The 7,718-nt window shown below is 37.8% G+C and overlaps 1 pseudogene; it reads right to left on the reverse strand.

Annotated features, from left to right (window-relative positions):
* Positions 1 to 2,768: 2,768 nt before the first annotated feature.
* On the reverse strand, positions 2,769 to 3,842 carry LOC123255482 (annotated as a pseudogene).
* Between the last annotated feature and the right edge of the window lie 3,876 nt (positions 3,843 to 7,718).

The raw sequence follows: 7,718 nt of genomic DNA on the forward strand, positions 1-7,718 counted from the left end.
CCCAAAACAACCAAAGTAGATCTAAACATCCCCAAACTAGAAGGCAGCACCATAGATGGGGAGAACAATACAGTTGATGACAAAGTCAGAAGCATTATATCTGTAGTACATTTAAAATGCAAGTCTAGCAATAACCCCATCCTCCATCTTGTTGTTATAGAAAGCTCATTAGTGGAGTCCACTTGTGTGGCTAGTTAGTATCACAGTGATAATAGACCAGTTTTTTTGAAGCATGGCCAATGTTGCAGGTAACACAAAATTCTCTTAATTAAAGATGATTTTTAGGGAAACAACTTTTAAACTTAATGCAAAGGGGAAACTGAACTTCTGAAGCTATGAAATTCTGAACTTAACTCAAAGACAAAGTGTTATGATGATAATAACAGATAGTTTGGAGAAGCAGATAAATGTGTCAGGGCCAAATAGAGCTTTAAGTCAAGAGCCAGAGATTGACAGGCTTCAGTGAGGAAAGGAGGGGGCTAAACACTCCTGGCTCTCAAACCCCTCCCCCTCTAACTGCTTCTGCTTCAGTTGGTAATGAAGACAGGAATAAGATTCTTCTGGTAAGTCTCAGTTATGGCTGAAACCCCAATAATGTTCTTTCTTCTTAAATTTATATTCCTCACAGATCTATTAGAAGTGTATATTAAAGCTAGTTATCTAACTGTTGAGGACAGAGAAGATCTTCTTAAACTGACAGCCAACAGGATTCAAACTAGATGTTCAGACTGAGTTGTGAGTATCTTTCCCAAATAATTATCAGGCACAGATTTGAAGGTAAAGGTTATATTAAGTAATAACAAAGAAAACTAAAAAGGGTTTTAGGATAATGAGAGGAAACCCAGAACTGCTAAGTGGATGCTGCCCTTCTCCCTTCCCACAAGAGAGGATGAAACACTTAACTGAAATTGGTTCTCTTGCTATTGATAAATATCTTACTCTCTAATCACTAAGTAATTATATAATTATATTAATGAAGAATAATAATAACAAACAGGCTAACCCTATGAGTAGAAACCACTGGCTTATGCTACAATGGCCACCTCAGGAGAACCCCCCAAGTCAGGAGTAGCAAGCAGAGTGTCTGCTCACATCCACTCCCACAAATTAACTGACTCCAACCCTTCTCAACTGCCCCTCACCCAAAGTTCTCCATTGGGGTCCCCTGGAATTCTGGGTGAGGCTATCCCTGTACCTTTGCAGGGATTCCATGCTTTGCATCTCCACACAACAATGATCTCTTTGGGGTACAATCCCAGCAATGGTATGGCTGGATCAAAGGGCAGGCATTCTTTTATCGCCCTTTGGGCATAGTTCCAAATTGCCCTCCAGAATGGTTGGATCAGTTCACAACTCCACCAGCAGTGCATTAACGTCCCAATTTTGCCACATCCCCTCCAATATTCATTACTTTCCCCTGCTATCATTTTAGCCAATTTGCTAGGCGTGAGGTGGTACCTCAAAGTTGTTTTGATTTGCATTTCTCTAATTATTAGAGATTTAGAACACTTTCTCATGTGCTTATTGATACTTTTGATTTCTTTATCTGAAAATTGCCTATTCATGTCCCAAAACAATGCAACCAAAATCAGAAGGGAAACAACAAACTGAGAAAAAATCTTTATAATAAAAAATTCTGACAGAGGTCTAATTACTTAAATATACAAGGAGCTAAACCAATTGTATAAAAAATCAAGCCATTCCCCAATTAATAAATTTGGTATGTATCTTGAACTGGTAAAAAGAATATCTAAAATAATTTTAAGGGCTTGTAAACATTTCTTTCTATTCAAGTAAGTAGAATTCAAGTAATACAAATTTAGCTGCATATAGAATTAGCACATGATTTGTTATGACTCATTTTGAGAAAGTTGCCTGCTAACATTTTTTTCTATAAAATTATTAAGATATTTCTTTGAAAGTTTCATTTTCATTTCAGTGGCTTGGACTTGAAGAACAAAACCTGAAAAATGATTGTGTGTTTGTGTGTGTGTGGTCTAAATCTTTTGCTAATTAACATAAAAATAATTTCAAAGACTTGACAGTTGAGCAAAGTACATTAATTTATACATTTTAGAAAGTATTAGATTTTAAATGTGCAGTTTAGAATATTAGTAGATAAATATTTACAAAAAAGAGTTGGAAAGGGAAAATTTCAGAACTTGTCATGAAAATCTATACCAATAAAGTATTGATTAAAATAATCAACCTCCCATTAATGAATTTTCTCAGTTGCAAATTTTGCTGACAACCATTATTTGGGAAATTCAAATTGTGGAAATTTTACTTTCTGTTTAACAGGTACTATTGTTAATGTGAATTCTAAAAGAGGTTCCAGTTATTCTAGGAGCTTGCTTGATGTCCTTTTATTTAGATTATGTATTGTCGGCAGTATCTTATAAATGAAATCTTGATGTTGCAAACTCCTAGTTTCAAAAGTTTCAATTTTGACCTTTTAGTTTATAAAATTCCCATACAAAAATCCAATTAATCTTTAGATCAGTCCATAAAATGTGTTTATCTTCTTAGATACTTTTCTAGCAGTAGAGATCTTTTAGAACAGTGATTCCCAAAGTGGGCACCACTGCCCCCTGGTGGGTGCTGTAGCAATCCAGGGAGCAGTGATGGCTACACTCTTTTTGTATTACATTCTATTCTGAGTTCAAGAAATAGTTTCATAATTTCCAGGGGGCGCTAAGTAATATTTTTTCTGGAAAGGGGGCGGTAGGCCAAAAAAGTTTGGGAACCACTGCTTTAGAAGCTTTAAATTATTTTATCAAAGTTTTATTTTAATTTTTCAAGACTGCAACTCATTTTTCCAGTCACTTAACATAATCTTTTTGCTTTCTATGGCATTTTTGAGTAGCTTTCTTATTTTCCATCAATCTTATTTTTCTTTTCAATTGTAGATCATCTGTTTTCATTGGCTGAGATGTTAGAGTGACTAGAGATGTCATCAGTACGATCTGCAGAAGGTTAGTATTTGTTGGTGTGGTGTGTAGCTGATAAGTCTGCATGTTTCCTGATGTAGTCTGCACAACCACTTGGTTGCTAGGGCAAGTACTACTGTCCATTAGGTGTCTGTATATATTTGAGAATTGTTTCTTATTCATTATTGCCTGCATTTATCATTGTTGATGTCTGCAGCCCCAGTATTCCATCTGTTCTTGGACTGGCCATGTGTAAAGCCAGTGGCAATGTATTGACCGGTGATAGTCTGGTAGACTGGAGCTGGAACACACATATATGTGACTGTTCAAATTCTGGGGTTTTCCCCATCTCCTTCTCCTATCTCTCATGTCTTCTGAAGAAAGAGCTTTCAAGATTTTTCCCTAAGATGGGTGCTATGTTAAAGTCCTCAGAGCTTTCTGTGAAGAGCTTATGCTATCAGATGAATCCTAAAGATCTTTGCTATTTGACCAGGATGAAACTTGCACATTTTGCACTTGCTGAGGGTGCATTACTAGAGATGACTGAGCATTGTGGATGATCTTTGGACTCTGTACTTCCTCTCTAGAAAGATGCCATGTCACCTGTCATTGGCATAGCTCCTCTTAGTGACATCTGAGGACAATCATGATATTGCTTCTCCTGTTCCCTGGGATGAGGGTTTCCCCTCCCCGAAGAATCAAGCTTCAAGTCCAGGTCCCTTTACCTGCCCTCTATCAGTCTTTCCCATGACAACCTGGGCTGGTTGGCTAGTTTCCCTCCCACTCCCACCCAATCTCCTTCTCCTCCTTTTTTGGTGCCTGAAGTCATCTCAGCTGCTTCTCAGGTCCTAAATGGAGCACTTTGCAAAGGAGGCCTGGCTGGCCTGTTGGAGAAGTTTGCAGCTGTTCCATCCATATGCTCTTTGTGCTGGATTACATCAGTTCCACCCTTTCCCACAGTGACTGAACCTTGTTGATCTCTGTTCTGTCCATTGCTGCCCACACACTGGGCTCTGCTATGGCTGGACCGGGCTGGGCTGTACTCTTCCCACTGCTGCCTGCTCAGTATTGTGTTTAGTTTTATTCTCTTCCTACTGAGACTGGACTGAAACTGGCTGTGCTCCTCTCCTGGTGCTTAAATTGTATGCTGAAGTTATTACCTCACTCCTCACCCATGCTGGATCTGGTTCTCTTCTCCTACCTCAGCCAGATGGACCCTCTTTGCTGTCCTTCCATATGGGGCTATTCTGGATTAAAGCAATGACCCAGGATGCAGTGGATGACTTTGTTATCTTAGGTGTCTGACCAAGTACTCTATAGCACCTGCTTCAGCTGCCTTCATGGACATTAGAACAAATTGTTCTCATCCGCCCATTTCACTGGAGGAAGTCTTCATGTGTTGGGGGTAGACACCCCGGAATTCACCAACAGGTTTGAGGCTTTTCAGACACCCTCAACTTGGTTTATCTCATCAGCTGAGATGGTTTTACCCAGGGGTGGCCATTCTGCATAGTACAACTTCTTGGAACTAGAGGTGAGAGTTGAGTGAAAGGAAGACATCAAAGGTGGATGAGCAGCCTTGAAAGGGGCTCAGCAAGATCTCATGCCAAGGGACTAGTCCTCCTGAAAAACCTCATACACAAGCAAATAGTAGCATTTAGTTAAATAGGGGCCATATTCCCATTTCCATTCAAATAACTGAACCATTTAGTAATTTTCATGATATAGAAGTCAGAGCTGGTCTTGGTAGTGAATCTATTGTCTTGTGATTCAGAACATTCATTGTCTGTTTTGCACTATTTCTAGATATTTCTGTTTACTTGTATTTATTTCCAGATATTCTTATCCAGTGATACAAGCTTCCTTGCTATTCTACAAACAAGACATTCCATCTCTCAGCTCCAGGCATCCTCTGGCTTGTCCCCCATGCTTCCTCATCTCTGCCTCCAGGCTTTCTTGGAATACTCTAATCCAAATAAAATCCTATCTTCTACAGGAAATTTTTGACAACCATTCAATTCTAATGCATTCCTTCTTTTATTTACTTCCTATTTATCTTGTATATAGCTAGATAGTGTGTTGCTTGCTTCTTGTCTCTCCCATTAGATTGTAAACTTGTTGAGGGGAGAGATTGCCTCTGGCCTCTTTTCACTTTCCCAAGGCTTAGCACTGTGCCAGACACATAGTGGGTGTGTTCAATCAATATTGATTGATTGACTATCTGGAATGCCTCCTGGCTTTGCCTACCTCATTTATTTACATTGAAATTCTTAACTACCAACTCATATGACAGCTCCCTTGTGAAAGCTTTTTTTTTTTTTTTAATTTCTACTCAGGAATGATATATTCCTTTTTCTGAGTTCTTAGAATACTTTGTTTTTGTCCCTTTTAATATACTTTCCCAGTCTGTTTTATCTACTTTAGTAGGGTATAAGCTTTGTAAAGCTAGGGACTCTTTTATTCATCTTTGCATCTCCCTCTATGCCACCATGGAGAGGCAGTGGAAAATGGAAAGAATATTAGATGAGTAGTTATACAGTCATAGTGAAGGTAATAAGGTAAGATACTGCCGCTTTGGAACATGGACATTTTATTTCTAAAAAAGATCAGCCAATAAAAAACCATTCATCTGAGGAAAAAAAAAACAGCTTCAGATAATTCTGAGGATCTGGCAGAAAACTGTCCCTCGGACAAATGTGCTGAGAGGATCTGTTTAAGAGCAACTAGTTGGGGGCAGGGGTAGTCGGAGCTAAAAGAGTAGAACAGAATGAAGTCCTGTATATTCAGGTATATCTGCATATCCCCCAATAAGACACCTACACTAAGATCTAGGAGATGCACCAGACATAATCCTGATCAAAAAATCCAAGAAAAAAAATCAGTGAGTCAGACATGCTTTTAGTATTTCAGTATACGGAGAAAGGCAGAGAGGGAAAGAATCTCTCCAGAGGCATGCTGTGATGAGCATCCCAGCACAGAGGAACCAAAAGAGGATACAGATTTTTGCTCAGAGCAAGAAGTCCCAGACCCTATTGGGAGACCCTGATTTTGTTCAGGATGTGGGAACAGGCACCAACTGCAAGCTCTTTTTTTCTTTATCCACTTCAAGAACATAAATCCAGAGTTCTAGCAAGAGGAGATTTGTGCCTAGGGATGTCTTTTCAGGATGAGGAACAGTTATGGCCCTTAGAATGTATATTGAGCAAAGCACGAATTCAGAAGCAAATAGAAGTTGGGAATCTTTCTTACCTCAGGGACTGAGCAGAATCTTAGCTCCAGTCACCAGCCCAGTATAAAACCTACTAGCGCAATAACTAGGGCAAGAACCTCAGACCATAGGAGATGCGATTCTCTCTCTGTGCCAACCCGCAAGCTTTTCCAGCTAGTTTTTGGTGGTTGATCCTGGAAGCAGGTCTACCAAAACCATAGCAATTTAATAGGAGTGTTGACCACATCCAAACCCAGGTCAGGAACTTACAGAACTCAGACCAGGAGAGCTGTGTACCACCCATTCTACATTCTATCCCACATTCACACACACACACACACACACACACACACACACACACACACATGCACACATATCCAGTTTTATAATGACATTTTATATATGTTACATGTTATTGTGATAGCATACATCACACAGCACATAGGTATACATGTTAAATATAACACATGTGTACATATACTATATGTCCAGAATAAATGTATGTTATAATATAATATTGCTTTTCACAATGACACATGGGAGAACAAATAGATCTCTGAAAAACTTAATTAAAAATGCAATTTAGAGGCAAGACTGCTGAAGGAGATAAAGATGGTTGTAGTGCATTGTCATCCATCTATTCATTTACATATGACTATATTCAGAGTTTTGAAGTATAGAGTTGAAAAACTATTAATCAAATAACTTCAAGGACTATTGGTTAGAAGAGGGAGCTCAAGCGTAAAATTTCTGTAACTTTAATTTTATGAAGAACACAAACAATCTAAAGAAGAAATAAAAAGAGACCATGAATGAAAAAATAAAAGTTCAGAGTATAGAGAAAAGGAAGAAAAATAACGAAATGAACAAAATTGTAAAAGACTCTTTCTTAGTAAAAATACTGAAAAAAAAAAAAAACCACAAAGGAATCTCCTATTTGGAGGCAAGAAGAGAAAGGATTTTGGGCTCTAAAACCAGATAATTAAGAAGGAGATAAAGAAGAAAATTAGAAAAGAAAATAAAGAAAAAAGCAAAACTCCAGAATAATTGAAAGGGTTGACAAATGGGAAGGGAAGGGTTGAGGAAAAGAAGAGAGTCTATGGGAAAAGACATTTTCATCATACCAGAATAAGCAAAATTAATCATAGGAAGGAAGCATTAACAATAGAGGAAGAGGAACAAAAAAAAATCCTAATTAAGAAAGAAAAATAGGATGAGAGATACACAAGTGGAGGAAATAACCAACAAAATTATTATAGCCTGAAATGTGAATGGATTGAACAATCAAATAAAACAAATGGGAGTGATTAGATTGGATTTAGAAAAACAAACGCACAATCTGTTACAAGAAACACATCTAAAAAGCAAAGAAAGACACAGAATAAAAATTAAAGTCTTGAACAAAAATTTAATACTCATTGCATCATTCCAAAAGATATTCCAAAAGATTCCAAATAGGAGTTATAATCATGATGTTAGAAGAAAAAAAAAACAGTCTACAAGCATTTATTCAGTATTTACCATGTGTCAGACACTAGTCTAAAAGCTGAGGATATAAAGAAAGGTGAAAATAGACTTTC

This window comes from Gracilinanus agilis, chromosome 1, assembly GCF_016433145.1.
Source record: "Gracilinanus agilis isolate LMUSP501 chromosome 1, AgileGrace, whole genome shotgun sequence".
NCBI classification, from domain to species: domain Eukaryota; kingdom Metazoa; phylum Chordata; class Mammalia; order Didelphimorphia; family Didelphidae; genus Gracilinanus; species Gracilinanus agilis.